The following is a 24,095-nucleotide window of genomic DNA, read 5'->3' on the forward strand; positions in this document are numbered from 1 at the left end:
TGATATGAAATAGATTGTACCTTGTTCAGATATGGATCAGATTATATACTGATTTGAGTATTGATCAGAACATGTTTTGAATCAATTTATATACTGATATTGTATTTATGCGATTGTCATTGCCAGACTGGGTATGGACAGATTGGAATACGAGACTTCGTCTTCATCAGACCGAGAAGAGAACGGTATAAATTGATGTTAATTGGGAGATCGACTTGAGTTAGATTTAACTCGAGTTTCCCTAAACCACATACTTGTATGGTATTGTTTTTATACCTTTGTGTTTTAATGATTATGTAATTCTATTGAATTAGAAGTAGAAAGCAGAGAACTATTTAGTGAGAGTCACTGACAGAGGGGTTAGATTTTGACAGTATAGTCACGGACCCATTGCACATTGTCAGACTAGGCTTAGTCTTGGTAGATATGCCAAGGCACTGGACGTTTGGGGTATCGATATGCTTAAGATACAGACATTGTTCTTATTGTAGATTATTTGATACAGCTAGACCAAAGTCCAGAAATAAGAACGCACCGCCACCGCGACTGGTAGTAGTAGGTGGGAGACTTGTTACGTTCTTATTCACCGGGATCCCTAGATTAGAATGAGAGATGAGTCGAGTCTTAGATATCGAGACTAGAGCTTGATTACAGAGTTGTATTGATTTATGTTTCGTAGAGTACGATTCAGATATTATTTACAGATTGGTATTGATACATGTTGTTTGATTATGCTACATGTGATAAGATATAATTCATGCTTTTATGTTAATTCCGTTAACTGCATGTATACATTATTTATACTGGGATTTATTCTCACCGGAGTATCCGGCTGTTGTCTTGTTTGTATGTGTGCATGACAACAGGCGGGGCAGGATCAGGGTCAAGAGGATGATGAGAGATCGAGATTAGAGTGGTGATTCCGGACTTGGATGTAGACTTGGTTTAATACTGGAAATTAGTAGTTGAACCTTAGACTAGTTTGAATAATTGTTGTACATTATTGTACTTTTATACTGAGATGTATATTAGTTAAATTCCATTACGTTCCGCACTTATATTTTAAAAAGAAAAATTTTTAGACACTGTTTATCTCAATTGATAATTAAATCCCAAAGATGATTAAGAAGATGATTAGCGTCCGGGTCCCCACAACAGGTGGTATCAGAGCGATAGATCCTTTAGACTGAGATAGAAGAGAATGAGCGGGGTATATTGAGTTTTCTTTCCTTGCAAGTGATTGCTAGCATGAGATTTATTTTAATGTTGATTTACATTATGTATACTAGCATGATACTATGATTTACTGCTTTGAAATACATGTTTACCTGATTATCCGATTTGAGTTGGTATTATGTATTATTGAGTATGAATCAGATCTGATTCATGATCAGCAGTAAGATGATCCTAGAAAGAATGGAACAGGTTTGTAGTATTTGGGCTACTAATGGTTTTGGTAATCAGATATACCTCCTCAAAGAATTCCAGAAAGGGATAGTATTTCGACTGAACAGATAGATGTATCAGAAACTCAGATGGAAATACAGTTGGAAGAGTTTCAGTTATTTCAGCTGCCGATTCTGAGTGGTATCGAGACGTCTGAAGATTGTGAGAACTGGTTTGATGACATAGAAATACTGTTTGATTTGCTTAAGTATTCTGATGAACAGAGAATTAAATTGGTGCCCAACCACTTACGAGAGGCCGCCAGGAGTTGGTGGATTACAATCAAGGGAGTAGTAGAACAACGTGGTACTGTGACCATGTGGGAAGTCTTTAAACCCGAATTCTATCGAAGATTTTTTTCAGTTTCGTACCGAGAAGATAAAAGAGCAGAGTTTGAGAATTTGAGACAAGGCCAACTGAATATTGAAGAATATGTTGCTAAATTCTCTACTCTACTGCGTTTTGTTCCTCAGATAGCTGGGAATGATGAAGTTGTAGCTGAGCAGTTCATCAAAGGATTGAATTCAGAGATAGTTGCATTGATAAATATGCAGCGATCTTACCATTTTGCGGATACTTTGAGTAGGGCAAAGAGAGCTGAGGTGAGTCTGATTCGACAACGAGAAAGGTTAGATGTGATTCAACTCCCGACACAGCAACTCCCTCTTAGATTTGATAAAGGCAGTACGAGTGGAAAGCAAGATTTGCTGAAAGCTCGAAAGAAACAGTTTAAGAAGTTAGGGAGCGGACTGAGTGGTTCGTCTAGCTCCAGTGGTTCCAGCCCGAGTTATACTGGAGTATATTGCAGAACTTGCGGAGGGAGACATCCCACAGAGCAATGCCAGGGAGTGACTAGTAGTTGCCATATTTGTAGACAGCCGGGACACTTTGCGAGAGTTTGTCCTCAGAGAAGTTCCCGAAGATTTTAGGGAGCAGAAGACCGTGGAACAGACACAGGACACACCTGATGATATAGTGGCAGGTACTGTTCTTTTATGATTATATTGCATAGGTATTGATATATACTAATGCATTCCCTACGATTATCTTTGATTGAGTTGCATTGAGATATGCTGTATCTGTTGAGTCTGTTTGTACTGTAGTATTGATTCCCTTACCTTTTGGGAAAGAAAGATTGATATCAGAGATTTCTGTGAAATATTGTATACTACAGTAAGATGAGAATGAGGTCGAGTTGGATTATGATGTACTTGTGTTTTCTGATTTGACCGCATTATTGATATTAATATGCTGAACAGCTACAAAACTATTGTAGATTCCTTCCAGAAAAATATAAGATTCAGACCAGATAGGGCTGATGAGTAAAAAATTCCACGGTAAGGATTCTAAATCTAGAATTCCTTTGATATCTGTATTGTTTATGACTCGATTGATACATAAAGGAACAGATGGTATCCTTATGTATTCAGTAGACATGCTGAAATCGAGCCTAGTATTGGCAGATTTGTCAAGTGATGTACGAGTTGGTTGACGTCTTCCTAGATAAGATTTTGGATTTGCTTTATATCAGGAAGATAGATTTCAGAATTGAATTTATACCAGGTACTGTTTGTGTTTTAGAATTCAGTACAGAATGATATTGAATGTACAGAATGTCACTGAATGAAGTGAAAGGTCAGTAGAAGAATACCGGCCAGGAGTTACATTTGATTTAGTGTTTCTTTGTGGCATGTTTTAGTATGTTCAGAGATATTCTGATGATTTCATGTTCGTTGTATCTATGATATTTTGATATATTTGCAGCATCTGATTGATTGAATCGAATATCTGAAGATTGTATTGAATACTCGGAGAATTGTGATTATTGTATACAGAAATTATTCAGATAAGAATCTTGCTTGAAACAGATTGTAGTCAGAATATGTGATATCTGAAGTCAATATACCGATTGATTTTGACACAGTTGAGATTGTGATCAGTGACTGAGAACGATACCGATATCAGAAAGATCAGAAATGTTAGAAATTTATTTGTCTGAGTTGGCAGATTATCTTATCCGATTATGTTTTGAACTGGTTGGGAATTTTTAGTGTGGGGACCCGGACGCTAATCAGTTCTTAATCGTCATCAGAATCAATTTACTAATCAAGTAATTAGGGTCATAAATTTTTTTTCTTTTTTTTAAATGCGGAATGTAGTGAAATCAAACTAATATACAACTCAGTATAAAATAAAGTACAAGTCCTGTACCGTCTACAAATCAGTAAAAACTAAGGTTCAACATCTAATTATCAAGTGCCAAAACCCTATATACATCAAAGTCCGAAGTCTCCACTCTATCACGATCTCTCCTAATCTCCTGGACCCTGATCCTGTCCCACCTGTTGTCATGTACACATACAAACAAGACAACAGCCGGATAATTCCGGTGAGAATATAATAATCCCAGTATAAATCAACGAAACATGCAATCATATAACCAAATATAAAGCATGTAACAGATAACAGCAATATGTATCAAAATCTGAAACATAATCAATATCAGACTGTCTACAATACTCGTAACTCTACAATTCAGACTAGACTCAATCCTAGTCTAGGGATCCCGGTTTCCAGAAGTTTGGCATTCCCATATCGACCAACAGTAATAGAAAAGACTCCAGTTCTATCCACATCGATAGGGTATCGATCACCAGTAATAGAAGAAGCTCTGATTCTATCCACATCGATATAGTATCGATCACCAGTAATAGAAGAAACTCCGATTCTATCCACATCGATATGATATCAATCACCAGTAATAGTAAAGTTACGATTCTATCCACATCGATACAGTACCGATCACCAGTAATAGAAGAAGCCACATTTCTATCCACATCGATAGCCAATCATCCGGTGATAGACTTTGGCACTATCGCCAATACAATATCTTGTGACATCGTGCAATGTGCCCGTGGCGATCCCGCCACTATCAGGCACTTCTGTCACAAGATTACTCGTCTAATACTTGCTATCTATAAATCAAGAGAACAAGTACATCAATCAAATCAATGCAAATATCAATGCAATAAAGTAAAGTATGTGATTTAGGGAAACTCAAGTCTAAACCGACTTAAGTCGATCTCCCAATACCACATTGACTTATACCTTTCGTTTGTAGTCACTGTCTGTAGCAATCTCAGTTCTGAACTCAAGACTGTCTTTGTAACAATCCATAACCAATATCCAATATAATCTATAATCCAGTTCCAATTCAAATCTGTCCGGTATAAATCAATATACCCTAAAAAAATTCATAACAATTCCATAATCAGTCCGTTTCTCAATCTGACTTCGATTCTATGACGTTTGACATGTCAAGAACATCATATATGACGTGTATTCAATTCCAACAAAATCATAATTTCAAAACATGTAAAAACGTAGTAAAACTTACGTCCAGTTGTAGCCTACGTTGCTAGGAACTCGGTACCGAAGTCGGATTCAAAATCAGACGGACGGATTTTGCACAAAAGGCGTAAGGATTTTCTATAACTTCACAGAGACTTTTCTCGACTCTTTTCTCGGAAATAATGAAGGAGGAACGAAGCTTTGTTACATATATATATATTGCATTCACACATGTAAAGCAAATGGCCGATCCTACATGCAACACGTCTCGCGCATATGCGCGACATCTACCGGCGCATATGCGCGAGACCATATGTCTCGGCGCGTGATGTGGACAGTGCCTCGTGCATATGCGCGCCCTCATTCGGCGCATATGCGCGAGGTACTCAAATTTCTGCCCAACTCTCTGCCACCCTCGCGCACATGCGCGGGTTCAAGTCGCGCATATGCGCGAGGTCCTTTGGACATTTCGCGCATCTGCGCTCGGCTGGTCGCGCATATGCGCGAGAGCTCATCCTCGCACATACATCTTTTTACGCATTATCTCAAATCGGGTCTCGGTTAATCCTTTCATAATCACATAAAATTGTAAATAAATCATCGTTAATTACATTGATTAATTCTCGGGCATTACATTTCTCCCCCCCCTAAGATATGATTTCGCCCCCGAAATCACAGACAATCCATCATATCAATAAGAAGGTATGTAATAAAACTGAACAGAAATTTACATCAGTAAAATAATGCTGGGAATTCTTGTCTCATATCTGATTCAGTCTCCCAAGTGGCTTCTTCAACGCCATGACAAGTCCATTGTACTTTTACCAATGGAATCATCTTCGTTCTGAGCTGTTTTTCCTTACGATCGATAATCCGGATCGGTTTCTCAACATAACTCAATGTCTCATCCAGCTCGGTCTCGTCGGGTTGAATAACATGTGAATCATCAGGGAGATACTTCCGCAGCATTGATACATGAAAGACATCATGTATTCCAGATAATGAAGGCGGCAATGCTGTCGATAGACACGATCTCGTATCTTTTCAAGAATTTCATAAGGACCAACATATCGTGGAGACAATTTTCCTTTCTTCCCAAATCTAACCACACCTCTGAATGGAGAAATCTTCAAAAATACTCGATCTCCAGTCTCAAATACCAACGGTCTACGTCGAAGGTTGGCATATTTGGCTTGTCGGTCCTGTGCTGCCTTCATTTTCTTCTGAATTAGTTTCACTTTTTCAGTCATATCTCTGATCATGTCAGGTCCAGTCTCAGGAACTTCAGAGATATCATCCCAATAAAGAGGGGATCGACATTTCTTTCCGTACAACGCTTCGAATGGTGCCATCCGATACGGAGCCCTCGAAATCGAAACTAGTCCCGGCATCAACTCAATGCTGAAGTCTATCTCTCGAATCGGAGGCAATCCAGGAATCTCATCTGGAAAGACATCAGCAAACTCACACACCACTGGCAAGTCCGCCAATGATGGGCTCGATTTCAGTAAATCAACTGAATATACCAGGAATCCATCCGCTCATTTCTGCAATAATCGAGTCATATTTATTGCAGATATCAAAGGAATTCTAGCTCGAGAACCCTTACCGTAAAATTTCCACTCCTCAGCCATTTCAGGTCTGAATCGAACAATCTTGTGGAAACAATCGACTGTAGCCCTGTACTTGGTCAACGTATCGATACCGATAATACAATCAAAGTCAGATATCCCAAGCATAATACAGTCTAACTCAATTTAATGCCCATCATACTGCAGTATACACGATCTAACAGATTTCACTGATATCAAACCCGTCCCCAAAGGAGAAGAGACAGACACTACCGCAGATAATGACTCAATAGGCAAAGAATGCATCAAAGCAAATCGCTCAGATATAAATGTATGGGATGCACCAGTATCAATCAATACATAAGCAGGATAACTAGAAATAAAACAGTTACCTGCAACAACATCATCAGGTGCATCCTGTGCCTGCTCCTCAGTCAAAGCGAACACTCAGGCCTGCTGTCTAGGAGGCTGGCTCTCTATCTGGCTTCCTCCTGGCCTCAGCTGTGACTGAGTAGGCGGTGCTGGCTGGAAGGAATGAACGGCAGCAGATCTTCTCCCTGTCTGAGCCACTGATCTAGATGACTCAGCGGCCTGGGATCCCTGGGCACTTCGCTGTGGACACACTCGGGCAAAGTGTCCATGATGTTTACAAATGCGGCAGTTGCTGAACACTCCTCGGCACTGCTCAGTGGAATGCTCCCCCCCACAAGTGCTACAGTAAGGTCCTTTATAACTCTGGCCTTGACCAATCTGTCTCGAGCTACTCGAACTGGATGAGCTACTTCCAGATTTCTTGAATTGCTTCCTCTTAGCTCTCAGGAAATCTTTCTTCCCACTACCACTGCCGCTTTCATATCGAGAAGATGGTGGAAACATCTGTGATCTTGGTGCTGCAGGCACAAACGAAGCCTCTTTCTGTCTCATCAGACCGGCTTCGGCTCCCTTGGCTCGGTTCAAGGCATCAGTAAAATTGTTTGGCCTCCCGGTATTAACCAAGGTAAAGATTTCAGGATTTAGGCCATTTATAAACTGGTCCGCAACGGCCTCATCATGTTCAGCTATGTGGGGAGCAAATCGGAGCAGTGTAGAGAATTTGGCCACATATTCCTCAATGTTTAGCTGGCCCTGCCTCAAGTTGGCAAACTCGGCTCCCTTGTCCTTTCTATACGACACTAGAAAGAACCTTTGATAAAATTCATTTCTAAAGACATTCCAGGTGATAGTCGTACCTCATTGTTCCAAGGCCCGCTTTGTGGTAATCCACCAGTTCTTTGCCACATCATGTAACTGGTGCCCTATCAGTTTCACCCTCTTCTCATCAGTATAGTCCAAGGACTCAAACAACATCTCGATATCATCTAACCAACTCTCGCATTCCACTGAATTCTCCGTACCCTTCAGAGTGGGTGGATGGAACGACTGAAATCTCTTTAACAAGGTCTCCATTGGAGTGGCTGTAACGTCCATTGAAGGATTTGAAGTACTACCCTGTTCAGGTACTCTTCTCGGAGGCATATCTGATAATCAAAAGGATTAGTAATCCCAATACACAAATATGTTTCAGTCCTCCTCCGATCATCTTACTGCTGATCCAGAATCGGTGCTGATCCATTCACAATAACACATGTTTTCAAATCAAGTCAGATAAACAGATAAACATGCATTATAAAGCAGTAAATCATGCTAGCAATCAAAAGCAGGAAAGAAAACCTCAATCTACCCCGCTCACTAGCTCCTATCTCAGTCTCAAGGATCTATTGCTCTGATACCACCTGTTGTGGGGACCCGGACGCTAATCAGTTCTTAATCGTCATCAGGATCAATTTACTAATCAAGTAATTAGGGTCATAAATTTTTTTTCTTTTTTTTTTAATGCGGAATGTAGTGAAATAAAACTAATAAACAACTCAGTATAAAATAAAGTACAAGTCCTGTACCGTCTATAAATCAGTAAAAACTAAGGTTCAACATCTAATTATCAAGTGCCAAAACCCTATATACATCAAAGTCCGAAGTCTCCACTCTATCACGATCTCTCCTCATCTCCTGGACCTTGATCCTGTCCCACCTGTTGTCATGTTGTAAGGCTCGAGATTTATTAGTCTTCATTGATGTGATATTCAGAAGATATGAGTATGCATGACATGTAATGAGAAGCACTAAATGAGATTATGAAGTGTTGCATGAAATATAGACCGCACCCGCGGTAAGGAAAGGACCGCACCCGCGGTTGAGCTCATGAATTGTGGAAGAATTACAGTAGCATGAGCGCACCCGCGCTACGAACAAGACCGCACCCGCGGTTGATGGACAGAGAGTTGGAGATTAATTACGGAAGTGACACCGCACCCGCGGTGCTAGACAGACCGCACCCGCGGTGTTGTACCAGTAGGGTCAGCGCACTCGCGTTAAAAGACAGAGCGCACCCGCGGTCGAAGCTTTCGGAAAAGTTGATGTATATCATTACACTGATCGCACCCGCGGTTAGGGAATGAGCGCACCCGCGGTGCGACGTGCAACATGAAAAATAAGCCACGTTTCCTCGTGTTTCATGCAGTATATATATAAGAATTGCACACCTTTCCTTCAAAAAATTCAGAAAAGGGTCGAAGCTTTGAGAGAAAAATCCTTACGCCTTCGTAGATTTGTGATTGTGAAAGATCAGCCCGTTAGAATTGTAATCCGATTTCAGTATGGTGTTCCTATCGATGCAGGCTACAACTGGACGTAAGTTTCGTTACGTTTTGACATGATTCGAATTTATGATATTGTCAGAATTGAATATGAATAAGATATGATGTTTCTGCTACAGTAGACATGGTATAACTGAAGTCAGATTAAAGAATAGACTGTTTATGAAATTGCTATGAATTTCAGAGTTGAATTAGTTGAGATTCTATATCAGAGTTGTGTTATTATTCAAATTATGAGTTGTACTGGTACTGGTTACGAATTCTGTATTATATCTGTGATGTTGAGATAGACGGGGTTATCGTGACTGTATTGCTATGCCATCGAAACATCAGTAGATTGATATTGATCAGATTCAGTAATGATTTCGATTGTATCGTGATATTATTGAAATGAAATATTGATTCCTATGTGTATTGAAGTGTTCTAGAGCTTGATAGAATGTACATTGATGATGCCATTTCAGATTTGTATTGGCGACTTTGACATCGAGACTTCGACATCGACAGAGATTGTGCGACGAAAGGTATAATTCATGTGAATTCGGGAGATATGACTCGAATCAGACTTGGTTGGAGTTTCCCTAAATCACATACTAGATTTATTATTTATATTTGATTATGATTATGTCTTGTCTATAGATTTATATTCAAGCATTGAAATAGGAGAGTCATTGGCAGACTTGCTAAACTAGACGTTCGGTGGTATCGACGCTTTGGATCAGATTCAATCCGATTGTAGACATTCGATACAGACAGGACCGAAGTCTAGGAATAAGACGTACAGTTACCCCGATTGGGAGGGTAGGTGACAGACAGTGACGTCTTATTCACACCGGGATCCCTAGAGTTAGAGTTGAGTCGAGTCAAGATATGAATTGAATTGAGTAGCATGCTTATTTATTTTGATTTCAGACATTTTGTTATTGCATGCTTATTTTGATTTGGTTTCCTAGACTATGAAACCTATTGTTATGAATTTTATGCATGATAATAGGCTTTATGAATTATATGATGTATATGCATGTATACATGTTTTATAATGGGATTTATTCTCACCGGAGTATCCGGCTGTTGTCTTGTTTTGTATGTGTGCATGACAACAGGTGGGACAGGATCGGGGTCAAGAAGATGATGAGAGAAGATGAGTTAGAGTGGTGATTCCGGACTTATTGTAGACTTGGTTTAATACTTGAAATTTAGTAGTTAAACCTTAGACTAGTTTGCACTAGAAGCATGTTGTACAAGATTTGTATTATTATACTGGTTTGTATAATAGATTGATTCCATTACCTTCCGCATTTTAAAAGAAAAATTTTTAGACCCTGTTTATCTTAATTGATAATTAAATCCCAAAGATGATTAAGAAGATGATTAGCGTCCGGGTCCCCACAACATGTACACATAAAAACAAGACAACAGCCGTATAATTCCGGTGAGAATATAATCCCAGTATAAATCAACGAAACATGCAATCATATAACCAAATATAAAGCATGTAACAGATAACAGCAATATGTATCAAAATCTGAAACATAATCAATATCAGACTGTCTACAATACTCGTAACTCTACAATTCAGACTAGACTCAATCCTAGTCTAGGGATCCCGGTTTCCAGAAGTTTGGCATTCCCATATCGACCAACAGTAATAGAAAAGACTCCAGTTCTATCCACATCGATAGGGTATCGATCACCAGTAATAGAAGAAGCTCTGATTCTATCCACATCGATATAGTATCGATCACCAGTAATAGAAGAAACTCCGATTCTATCCACATCGATATGATATCGATCACCAGTAATAGAAGAGTTACGATTCTATCCACATCGATACAGTATCGATCACCAGTAATAGAAGAAGCCACATTTCTATCCACATCGATAGCCAATCATCCGGTGACAGACTTTGGCACTATCGCCAATACACTATCTTGTGACATCGTGCAATGTGCCCGTGGCGATCCCGCCACTATCAGGCACTTCTGTCACAAGATAACTCGTCTAATACCTGCTATCAATAAATCAAGAGAACAAGTACATCAATCAAATCAATGCAAATATCAATGCAATAAAGTAAAGTATGTGATTTAGGGAAACTCAAGTCTAAACCGACTTAAGTCGATCTCCCAATACCACATTGACTTATACCTTTCGTTTGTAGTCACTGTCTGAAGCAATCTCAGTTCTGAACTCAAGACTGTCTTTGTGAATATGAAATGACATACCAGGAATACTAATATCAATATTCCATTCTCAATTCAATACTGAATCTAGTTAATCTGGATTTAATTGAAAATCAACGGCATAACGGTACAATCTCAATATTCCCGTCAATATAACATCACCAGATAACAGTTACAATCCATAACCAATATCCAATATAATCTATAATCCAGTTCCAATTCAAATCTGTCCGGTATAAATCAATATACCCTAAAAAAATTCATAACAATTCCATAATCAGTCCGTTTCTCAATCTGACTTCGATTCTATGACGTTTGACATGTCAAGAACATCATCTATGACGTGTATTCAATTCCAACAACATCATAATTTCAAAACATGTAAAAACGTAGTAAAACTTACGTCCAGTTGTAGCCTACGTTGCTAGGAACTCGGTACCGAAGTCGGATTCAAAATCAGACGGACGGATTTTGCACAAAAGGCGTAAGGATTTTCTATAACTTCACAGAGACTTTTCTCGACTCTTTTCTCGGAAATAATGAAGGAGGAACAAAGCTTTGTTACATATATATATATTGCATTCACGCATGTAAAGCAAATGGCCGATCCTACATGCAACACGTCTCGCGCATATGCGCGACATCTACCGGCGCATATGCGCGAGACCATATGTCTCGGCGCGTGATGTGGACAGTGCCTCGCGCATATGCGCGCCCTCATTTAGCGCATATGCGCGAGGTACTCAAATTTCTGCCCAACTCTCTGCCACCTTCGCGCACATGCGCGGGTTCAAGTCGCGCATATGCGCGAGGTCCTCTGGACATTTCGCGCATATGCGCCCGGCTGGTCGCGCATATGCGCGAGAGCTCATCCTCGCACATACATCTTTTTATGCGTTATCTCAAATCGGGTCTCGGTTAATCCTTTCATACTCACATAAAATTGTAAATAAATCATCGTTAATTACAGTGATTAATTCTCGGGCATTACATTTAGCTTCTAGATAAGTATTTGATACAGATTGTATGGTTTGGGGGCATGTCATCTTTGCAGATAATATAGCATTTGATCTGGGCAACGTGAAGATGTAATCGATTATTCAAACCGAATCAGAGCTAAATTCGAGAATTTCGGCAGTTCAGAGATTTAACCAGAATGTTCAGAACTTAAATTCGATAATCAGAGCAGAACATCGATCAGAGTGGCAGATGTGTGATTTTTACTGTATGAGAATGATTATCGTATGATGTCAGATGTGTCAGATTTGCACGACAGAATTGGATATCGATAGTCAGAACCGAATACCAGGTAGGTATTTTTTTAAATTTATATTATTAACTGATTTGTCTGTACCAAATAGTTCGAATCTGAAATGACAGATAGGGTCAGAAGCGCACAGAAATGGATTCAGTAGTCGTTCAGGTAACAGAAAGTGTATGATAATTTGAACAGACAGTTTTGATATAGACAGATTCAATCAGTTATGATAGAATTATACTGAAATGTTGGCAGAATTGTACTGATATGTCTGAATTGTCAATAAATGAAGACAGAAAAATAGAAATCAGAAGATTTATTACAGAATTTGTATATTTCTGACTAGACCTAGGGAGTATATTTCGATGAATTTCGTAATGAGACCACTGCAATACTTTCCAGATTATGATATGATATGATTGTGATTGACAGATTGTTCAATCTATATCTATTAGTTTGTACAAAATATCGTACAAACATGACCAGAGGACAAAGATCGATGTCAAAGAAATGGTCAGATTGACCAGAATGTTGAAATATATTATATCAGATTGTGAACTTGGATTGATTTTGTACTTGTGGCAAAGTATACCATAAATTTTCTTATATATTATCCACCGACTGACAGATAGTCAGAGGGTACTATCCAGATATTGGAAGGTATCCAGGGAGCTGCAGTGCTGGACGCTAGCACTGATTGATATGACATATGGTCGCTGTGTGAAGTATTGTATTCAGATTACCAGATGGATAATGAGATAGTTACAGATGACACATTGTACAGTGAGTACTGCAGAGTTCTTTGATATAAAAATAATATCTCAGAGATACCTGAGATAGGATCTGATACGGTCAGAGATATGACAAAGAAAATTGTAACTAATTCAGAAGGGAATGTAGATAGCTCAGACCAGACATACTTAATATGCCAACGTCGGATGGTGACGATTGGTATTTAGGGCCGAAGATTTAATATATCCTGGACTGGGATAAACAGATTTGATAACAGCTGATGATATTGATTTGGTATGAGCTGTTGATTGGTATATACGGATGTTGTATAGCCAGTATTGTGAGATTGATTCTGTCAGAGTTATTTCGAAGGGTATTATGATATTATGCTCTTGAATTATTATTCCAATTTAGAATCACTGATCCGTACCAGAAAGATATTTTAGAATGAAGACTATTCTATTATTGAAAATACAGTAAGTTGACAGGGCATCAAAGAGACTATCTGAAAGACAGAAGTTGTCATGAGACTGAGATTTCAGAATGATTTCATTGAAATGAGTTTCTGATTTAAACTCTGTATACATTCCTTCTGATATGTCTGAATTGATAACTTGCGAGTTCGAGGACGAAATCCGATCTAAAAGGGGGAGAAATGTAAGGCCCGAGAATTCGGTTATCAAAATCAGACTTGTTTTGTTGATAATTAAGTTGATTGTATACGCACTGTATTGGGCCGGAAGAGACGAAAAAGTAGATGCAAATTTTGGTGTGAGATGAGCTCGGTGCATATGCGCCACCAGATCGGCGCATATGCGCGAAAATTACAGAAGCATCGGCGTACATGCGCGGGATAAGGCGCTCATATTCGCGACCCGTCCAGAAAATTTGGCGCATATGCGCGAGATGAAGCGCGCATATGCGCGTAGGTCTCGCGCATATGCGCGGATTGTGTCGCGCATATGCGCGAGACGTGTTATGTGAAGGAGTGAGCCACTTGCCTTGCATTCACGAGATATATATTTATATATGTATAAATCGATTGTTCCTTCAGTAAGGAGAAGAAAGAAGTACGGAGAAGCCTGAAGAACTTCATACATCTTTTGCCTCGTAGATTTGAGTGTTACGCAAAATTCGTCCGTCTGTTTTTGAATCTGATTACAGTACTGTGTTCCTATCAACGCAGGCTACAACTGAACGTGAGTTTTATTACGTTTAGACATGATTTGAAATTATGATATTGTCAGAATTGAATATGAATCAGATATGATGTTTCTGCTACAGTAGGCATTGTATAATTGAAGTCAGATTAAAGAATAGACTGGTTATACAATTGTTATGATTTTCAGAGTTGAATTGATTGAGATTTGATATCAGAGTTGAGTTATTACTGAATTTAAGTGTACCGATATTGAGATTAGGAATTGTATTGATACTGATTATGAATTCTTGTAGTATCTCTGTGATATTGAGATTGACGGGGTTATCGAGACTGTATCGTTATGCCGTCGAAACATCAGTTGATTTAGATTGATCAGATTCAGTAATGATTTCGATTGTATCGTGATATCGTTGATATGAATTAGATTGTACCTTGTTCAGATATGGATCAGATTATATACTGATTTGAGTATAGATCAGAACATGTTTTGAATCAATTTATATACTGATATTGTATTTATGCGATTGTCATTGCCAGACTGGGTATGGATAGATTGGAATACGAGACTTCGTCTTCATCAGACCGAGAAGAGAAAGGTATAAATTGATGTTAATTGGGAGATCGACTTGAGTTAGATTTAACTCGAGTTTCCCTAAACCACATACTTGTATGGTATTGTTTTTATACCTTTGTGTTTTAATGATTATGTAATTCTATTGAATTAGAAGTAGAAAGCAGAGAGCTATTGAGTGAGAGTCACTTACAGAGGGGTTAGATTTTGACAGTATAGTCACGGACCCATTGCACATTGTCAGACTAGGCTTAGTCTTGGTAGATATGCCAAGGCACTGGACGTTTGGGGTATCGATATGCTTAAGATACAAACATTGTTCTTATTGTAGATTATTTGATACAGCTAGACCAAAGTCCAGAAATAAGAACGCACCGCCACCGCGACTGGTAGTAGTAGGTGGGAGACTTGTTACGTTCTTATTCACCGGGATCCCTAGATTAGAATGAGAGATGAGTCGAGTCTTAGATATCGAGACTAGAACTTGATTACAGAGTTGTATTGATTTATGTTTCGTAGAGTACGATTCAGATATTATTTACAGATTGGTATTGATACATGTTGTTTGATTATGCTACATGTGATAAGATATAATTCATGCTTTTATGTTAATTCCGTTAACTGCATGTATACATTATTTATACTGGGATTTATTCTCACCGGAGTATCCGACTGTTATCTTGTTTGTATGTGTGCATGACAACAGGTGGGGCAGGATCAGGGTCAAGAGGATGATGAGAGATCGAGATTAGAGTGGTGATTCCGGACTTGGATGTAGACTTGGTTTAATACTGGAAATTAGTAGTTGAACCTTAGACTAGTTTGAATAATTGTTGTACATTATTGTACTTTTATACGGAGATGTATATTAGTTAAATTCCATTACGTTCCGCACTTATATTTTAAAAAGAAAAATTTTTAGACACTGTTTATCTCAATTGATAATTAAATCCCAAAGATGATTAAGAAGATGATTAGCGTCCGGGTCCCCACAACAGGTGGTATCAGAGCGATAGATCCTTTAGACTGAGATAGAAGAGAATGAGCGGGGTAGATTGAGTTTTCTTTCCTTGCATGTGATTGCTAGCATGAGATTTATTTTAATGTTGATTTACATTATGTATACTAGCATGATACTATGATTTACTGCTTTGAAATACATGTTAACCTGATTATCCGATTTGAGTTGGTATTATGTATTATTGAGTATGAATCAGATCTGATTCATGATCAGCAGTAAGATGATCCGAAAAGAATGGAACAGGTTTGTTGTATTTTGGCTACTAATGGTTTTGGTAATAAGATATACCTCCTCGAAGAATTCCAGAAAGGGATAGTATTTCGACTGAACAGATAGATGTATCAGAAACTCTGATGGAAATACAGTTGGAAGAGTTTCAGTTATTTCAGCCGCCGATTCTGAGTGGTATCGAGACGTCTGAAGATTGTGAGAACTGGTTTGATGACATAGAAATACTGTTTGATTTGCTTAAGTATTCAGATGAACAGAGAATTAAATTGGTGCCTAACCAGTTACGAGAGGCCGCCAGAAGTTGGTGGATTACAATCAAGGGAGTAGTAGAACAACGTGGTACTGTGACCACGTGGGAAGTCTTTAAAGCCGAATTCTATCGAATATTTTTTTCAGTTTCGTACCGAGAAGATAAAAGAGCAGAGTTTGAGAATTTGAGACAAGGCCAACTGAATATTGAAGAATATGTTGCTAAAACTCTACTGCGTTTTGTTCCTCAGATAGCTGGGAATGATGAAGCTGTAGCTGAGCAGTTCATCAAAGGATTGAATTCAGAGATAGTTGCATTGATAAATATGCAGCGATCTTACCATTTTGCGGATACTTTGAGTAGGGCAAAGAGAGCTGAGGTGAGTCTGATTCGACAACGAGAAAGGTTAGATGTGATTCAACTCCCGACACAGCAACTCCCTCTTAGATTTGATAAAGGCAGTACGAGTGGAAAGCAAGATTTGCTGAAAGCTCGAAAGAAACAGTTTAAGAAGTTAGGGAGCGGACTGAGTGGTTCGTCTAGCTCCAGTGGTTCCAGCCCGAGTTATACTGGACTATATTGCAGAACTTGCGGAGGGAGACATCCCACAGAGCAATGCCAGGGAGTGACTAGTAGTTGCCATATTTGTAGACAGCCGGGACACTTTGCGAGAGTTTGTCCTCAGAGAAGTTCCCGAAGATTTTAGGGAGCAGAAGACCGTGGAACAGACACAGGACACACCTGATGATATAGTGGCAGGTACTGTTCTTTTATGATTATATTGCATAGGTATTGATATATACTAATGCATTCCCTACGATTATCTTTGATTGAGTTGCATTGAGATATGCTGTATCTGTTGAGTCTGTTTGTACTGTAGTATTGATTCCCTTACTTTTTGGGAAAGAAAGATTGATATCAGAGATTTCTGTGAAATATTGTATACTACAGTAAGATGAGAATGAGGTCGAGTTGGATTATGATGTACTTGTGTTTTCTTATTTGACCGCATTATTGATATTAATATGCTGAACAGGTACAGAACTATTGTAGATTCCTTCCAGAAAAATATAAGATTCAGACCAGATAGGGCTGATGAGTAAAAAATTCCACGGTAAGGATTCTAGATCTAGAATTCCTTTGATATCTGTATTGTTTATGACTCGATTGATACATAAAGGAACAGATGGTATCCTTATGTATTCAGTAGACATGCTGAAATCGAGCCTTGTATTGGCAGATTTGCCAAGTGATGTACGAGTTGGTTGACGTCTTCCTAGATAAGATTTTGGATTTGCTTTATATCAGGAAGATAGATTTCAGAATTGAATTAATACCAGGTACTGTTTGTGTTTTAGAATTCAGTACAGAATGATATTGAATGTACAGAATGTCACTGAATGAATTGAAAGAAGTGAAAGATCAGTAGAAGAATACCGGCCAGGAGTTACATTTGATTTAGTGTTTCTTTGTGGCATGTTTCAGTATGTTTAGAGATATTTCTGATGATTTCATGCTCGTTGTATCTATGATATTTTGATATAATTGCAGCATCTGATTGATTGAATCGAATATCTGAATATTGTATTGAATACTCGGAGAATTGTGATTATTGTATACAGAAATTATTCAGATAAGAATCTTGCTTGAAACAGATTGTAGTCAGAATATGTGATATCTGAAGTCAATATACCGATTGATTTTGACACAGATGAGATTGTGATCAGTGACTGAGAACGATACAGATATCAGAAAGATCAGAAATGTTAGAAATTTATTTGTCTGAGTTGGCAGATTATCTTATCCGATTATGTTTTGAACTGCTTGGGAATTGTTAGCTTCTAGATAAGTATTTGATACAGATTGTATGGTTTGGGGGCATGTCATCTTTGCAGATAATATAGCAGTTGATCTGGGCAACATGAAGATGTAATCGATTATTCAAACCGAATCAGAGCTAAATTCGAGAATTTCGGCAGTTCAGAGATTTAACCAGAATGTTCAGAACTTAAATTCGATAATCAGAGCAGAACATCGATCAGAGTGGCAGATGTGTGATTTTTACTGTATGAGAATGATTATCGTATGATGTCAGATGTGTCAGATTTGCACGACAGAATTGGATATCGATAGTCAGAACCGAATACCAGGTAGGTATTTTTTTAAATTTATATTATTAACTGATTTGTCTGTACCAAATAGTTCGAATCTGAAATGACAGATAGGGTCAGAAGCGCACAGAAATGGATTCAGTAGTCGTTCAGGTAACAGAAAGTGTATGATAATTTGAACAGACAGTTTTGATATAGACAGATTCAATCAGTTATGATAGAATTATACTGAAATGTTGGCAGAATTGTAGTGATATGTCTGAATTGTCAATAAATGAAGACAGAAAAATAGAAATCAGAAGATTTATTACAGAATTTGTATATTTCTGACTAGACCTAGGGAGTATATTTCGATGAATTTCGTAATGAGACCACTGCAATACTTTCCAGATTATGATATGATATGATTGTGATTGACAGATTGTTCAATCTATATCTATTAGTTTGTACAAAATATCGTACAAACATGACCAGAGGACAAAGATCGATGTCAAAGAAATGGTCAGATTGACCAGAATGTTGAAATATATTATATCAGATTGTGAACTTGGATTGATTTTGTACTTGTGGCAAAGTATACCATAAATTTTCTTATATATTATCCACCGACTGACAGATAGTCAGAGGGTACTATCCAGATATTGGAAGGTATCCAGGGAGCTGCAGTGCTGGATGCTAGCACTGATTTATATGACATATGGTCGCTGTGTGAATTATTATATTCAGATTACCAGATGGATAATGAGATAGTTACAGATGACACATTGTACAGTGAGTACTGCAGAGTTCTTTGATATAAAAATAATATCTCAGAGATACCTGAGATAGGATCTGATACGGTCAGAGATATGACAAAGAAAATTGTAACTAATTCAGAAGGGAATGTAGATAGCTCAGACCAGACATACTTAATATGCCAACGTCGGATGGTGACGATTGGTATTTAGGGCCGAAGATTTAATATATCCTGGACTGGGATAAACAGATTTGATAACAGCTGATGATATTGATTTGGTATGAGCTGTTGATTGGTATATACGGATGTTGTATAGCCAGTATTGTGAGATTGATTCTGTCAGAGTTATTTCGAAGGGTATTATGATATTATGCTCTTGAATTATTATTCCAATTTAGAATCACTGATCCGTACCAGAAAGATATTTTAGAATGAAGACTATTCTATTATTGAAAATACAGTAAGTTGACAGGGCATCAAAGAGACTATCTGAAAGACAGAAGTTGTCATGAGACTGAGATTTCAGAATGATTTCATTGAAATAAGTTTCTGATTTAAACTATGTATACATTCCTTCTGATATGTCTGAATTGATAACTTGCGAGTTCGAGGACGAAATCCGATCTAAGAGGGGGAGAAATGTAAGGCCCGAGAATTCGGTTATCAAAATCAGACTTGTTTTGTTGATAATTAAGTTGATTGTATACGCACTGTATTGGGCCGGAAGAGACGAAAAAGTAGATGCAAATTTTGGTGTGAGATGAGCTCGGTGCATATGCGCCACCAGATCGGCGCATATGCGCGAAAATTACAGAAGCATCGGCGTACATGCGCGGGATAAGGCGCGCATTTTCGCGACCCGTCCAGAAACTTTGGCGCATATGCGCGAGATGAAGCGCGCATATGCGCGTAGGTCTCGCGCATATGCGCGAGACGTGTTATGTGAAGGAGTGAGCCACTTGCCTTGCATTCACGAGATATATATTTATATATGTATAAATCGATTGTTCCTTCAGTAAGGAGAAGAAAGAAGTACGGAGAAGCCTGAAGAACTTCATACATCTTTTGCCTCGTAGATTTGAGTGTTACGCAAAATTCGTCCGTCTGTTTTTGAATCTGATTACAGTACTGTGTTCCTATCAACGCAGGATACAACTGAACATGAGTTTTATTACGTTTAGACATGATTTGAAATTATGATATTGTCAGAATTGAATATGAATCAGATATGATGTTTCTGCTACAGTAGGCGTTGTATAATTGAAGTCAGATTAAAGAATAGACTGGTTATACAATTGTTATGATTTTCAGAGTTGAATTGATTGAGATTTGATATCAGAGTTGAGTTATTACTGAATTTAAGTGTACCGATATTGAGATTAGGAATTGTATTGATACTGATTATGAATTCTGGTAGTATCTTTGTGATGTTGAGATTGACGGGGTTATCGAGACTGTATCGTTATGCCGTCGAAACATCAGTTGATTTAGATTGATCAGATTCAGTAATGATTTCTATTGTATCGTGATATCGTTGATATGAATTAGATTGTACCTTGTTCAGATATGGATCAGATTATATACTGATTTGAGTATAGATCAGAACATGTTTTGAATCAATTTATATACTGATATTGTATTTATGCGATTGTCATTGCCAGACTGGGTATGGATAGATTGGAATACGAGACTTCGTCTTCATCAGACCGAGAAGAGAAAGGTATAAATTGATGTTAATTGGGAGATCGACTTGAGTTAGATTTAACTCGAGTTTCCCTAAACCACATACTTGTATGGTATTGTTTTTATACCTTTGTGTTTTAATGATTATGTAATTCTATTGAATTAGAAGTAGAAAGAAGAGAGCTATTGAGTGAGAGTCACTTACAGAGGGGTTAGATTTTGACAGTATAGTCACGGACCCATTGCACATTGTCAGACTAGGCTTAGTCTTGGTAGATATGCCAAGGCACTGGACGTTTGGGGTATCGATATGCTTAAGATACAGACATTGTTCTTATTGTAGATTATTCGATACAGCTATACCAAAGTCCAAAAATAAGAACGTACCGCCACCGCGACTGGTAGTAGTAGGTGGGAGACTTGTTACGTTCTTATTCACCGGGATCCCTAGATTAGAATGAGAGATGAGTCGAGTCTTAGATATCGAGACTAGAACTTGACTACAGAGTTGTATTGATTTATGTTTCGTAGAGTACGATTAAGATATTATTTACAGATTGGTATTGATACATGTTGTTTGATTATGCTACATGTGATAAGATATAATTCATGCTTTTATGTTAATTCCGTTAACTGCATGTATACATTATTTATACTGGGATTTATTCTCACCGGAGTATCCGGCTGTTGTCTTGTTTGTATGTGTGCATGACAACAGGTGGGGCAGGATCAGGGTCAAGAGGATGATGAGAGATCGAGATTAGAGTGGTGATTCCGGACTTGGATGTAGACTTGGTTTAATACTGGAAATTAGTAGTTGAACCTTAGACTAGTTTGAATAATTGTTGTACATTATTGTACTTTTATACTGAGATGTATATTAGTTAAATTCCATTACGTTCCGCACTTATATTTTAAAAAGAAAAATTTTTTGACACTGTTTATCTCAATTGATAATTAAATCCCAAAGATGATTAAGAAGATGATTAGCGTCCGGGTCCCCACAACAGGTGGTATCAGAGCGATAGATCCTTTAGACTGAGATAGAAGAGAATGAGCGGGGTAGATTGAGTTTTCTTTCCTTGCATGTGATTGCTAGCATGAGATTTATTTTAATGTTGATTTACATTATGTATACAAGCATGATACTATGATTTACTGCTTTGAAATACATGTTAACCTGATTATCCGATTTGAGTTGGTATTATGTATTATTGAGTATGAATCAGATCTGATTCATGATCAGCAGTAAGATGATCCGAGAAAGAATGGAACAGGTTTGTAGTATTTGGGCTACTAATGGTTTTGGTAATAAGATATACCTCCTCGAAGAATTCCAGAAAGGGATAGTATTTCGACTGAACAGATAGATGTATCAGAAACTCAGATGGAAATACAGTTGGAAGAGTTTCAGTTATTTCAGCCGCCGATTCTGAGTGGTATCGAGACGTCTGAAGATTGTGAGAACTGGTTTGATGACATAGAAATACTGTTTGATTTGCTTAAGTATTCAGATGAACAGAGAATTAAATTGGTGCCTAACCAGTTACGAGAGGCCGCCAGAAGTTGGTGGATTACAATCAAGGGAGTAGTAGAACAACGTGGTACTGTGACCACGTGGGAAGTCTTTAAAGCCGAATTCTATCGAATATTTTTTTCAGTTTCGTACCGAGAAGATAAAAGAGCAGAGTTTGAGAATTTGAGACAAGGCCAACTGAATATTGAAGAATATGTTGCTAAATTCTCTACTCTACTGCGTTTTGTTCCTCAGATAGCTGGGAATGATGAAGTTGTAGCTAAGCAGTTCATCAAAGGATTGAATTCAGAGATAGTTGCATTGATAAATATGCAGCGACCTTACCATTTTGCTGATACTTTGAGTAGGGCAAAGAGAGCTGAGGTGAGTCTGATTCGACGACGAGAAAGGTTAGATGTGATTCAACTCCCGACACAGCAACTCCCTCTTAGATTTGATAAAGGCAGTACGAGTGGAAAGCAAGATTTGCTGAAAGCTCGAAAGAAACAGTTTAAGAAGTTAGGGAGCGGACTGAGTGGTTCGTCTAGCTCCAGTGGTTCCAGCCCGAGTTATACTGGAGTATATTGCAGAACTTGCGGAGGGAGACATCCCACAGAGCAATGCCAGGGAGTGACTAGTAGTTGCCATATTTGTAGACAGCCGGGACACTTTGCGAGAGTTTGTCCTCAGAGAAGTTCCCGAAGATTTTAGGGAGCAGAAGACCGTGGAACAGACACAGGACACACCTGATGATATAGTGGCAGGTACTGTTCTTTTATGATTATATTGCATAGGTATTGATATATACTAATGCATTCCCTACGATTATCTTTGATTGAGTTGCATTGAGATATGCTGTATCTGTTGAGTCTATTTGTACTGTAGTATTGATTCCCTTACTTTTTGGGAAAGAAAGATTGATATCAGAGATTTCTGTGAAATATTGTATAATACAGTAAGATGAGAATGAAGTCGAGTTGGATTATGATGTACTTGTGTTTTCTGATTTGACCGCATTATTTATATTAATATGCTGAACAGGTACAGAACTATTGTAGATTCCTTCTAGAAAAATATAAGATTCAGACCAGATAGGGCTGATGAGTAAAAAATTCCACGGTAAGGATTCTAGATCTAGAATTCCTTTGATATCTGTATTGTTTATGACTCGATTGATACATAAAGGAACAGATGGTATCCTTATGTATTCAGTAGACATGCTGAAATCGAGCCTTGTATTGGCAGATTTGCCAAGTGATGTACGAGTTGGTTGACGTCTTCCTAGATAAGATTTTGGATTTGCTTTATATCAGGAAGATAGATTTCAGAATTGAATTAATACAAAGTACTGTTTGTGTTTTAGAATTCAGTACAGAATGATATTGAATGTACAGAATGTCACTGAATGAATTGAAAGAAGTGAAAGATCAGTAGAAGAATACCGGCCAGGAGTTACATTTGATTTAGTGTTTCTTTGTGGCATGTTTCAGTATGTTTAGAGATATTTCTGATGATTTCATGCTCGTTGTATCTATGATATTTTGATATATTTGCAGCATCTGATTGATTGAATCGAATAT

Source organism: Primulina tabacum, chromosome 8, assembly GCF_025594145.1.
Source record: "Primulina tabacum isolate GXHZ01 chromosome 8, ASM2559414v2, whole genome shotgun sequence".
NCBI classification, from domain to species: domain Eukaryota; kingdom Viridiplantae; phylum Streptophyta; class Magnoliopsida; order Lamiales; family Gesneriaceae; genus Primulina; species Primulina tabacum.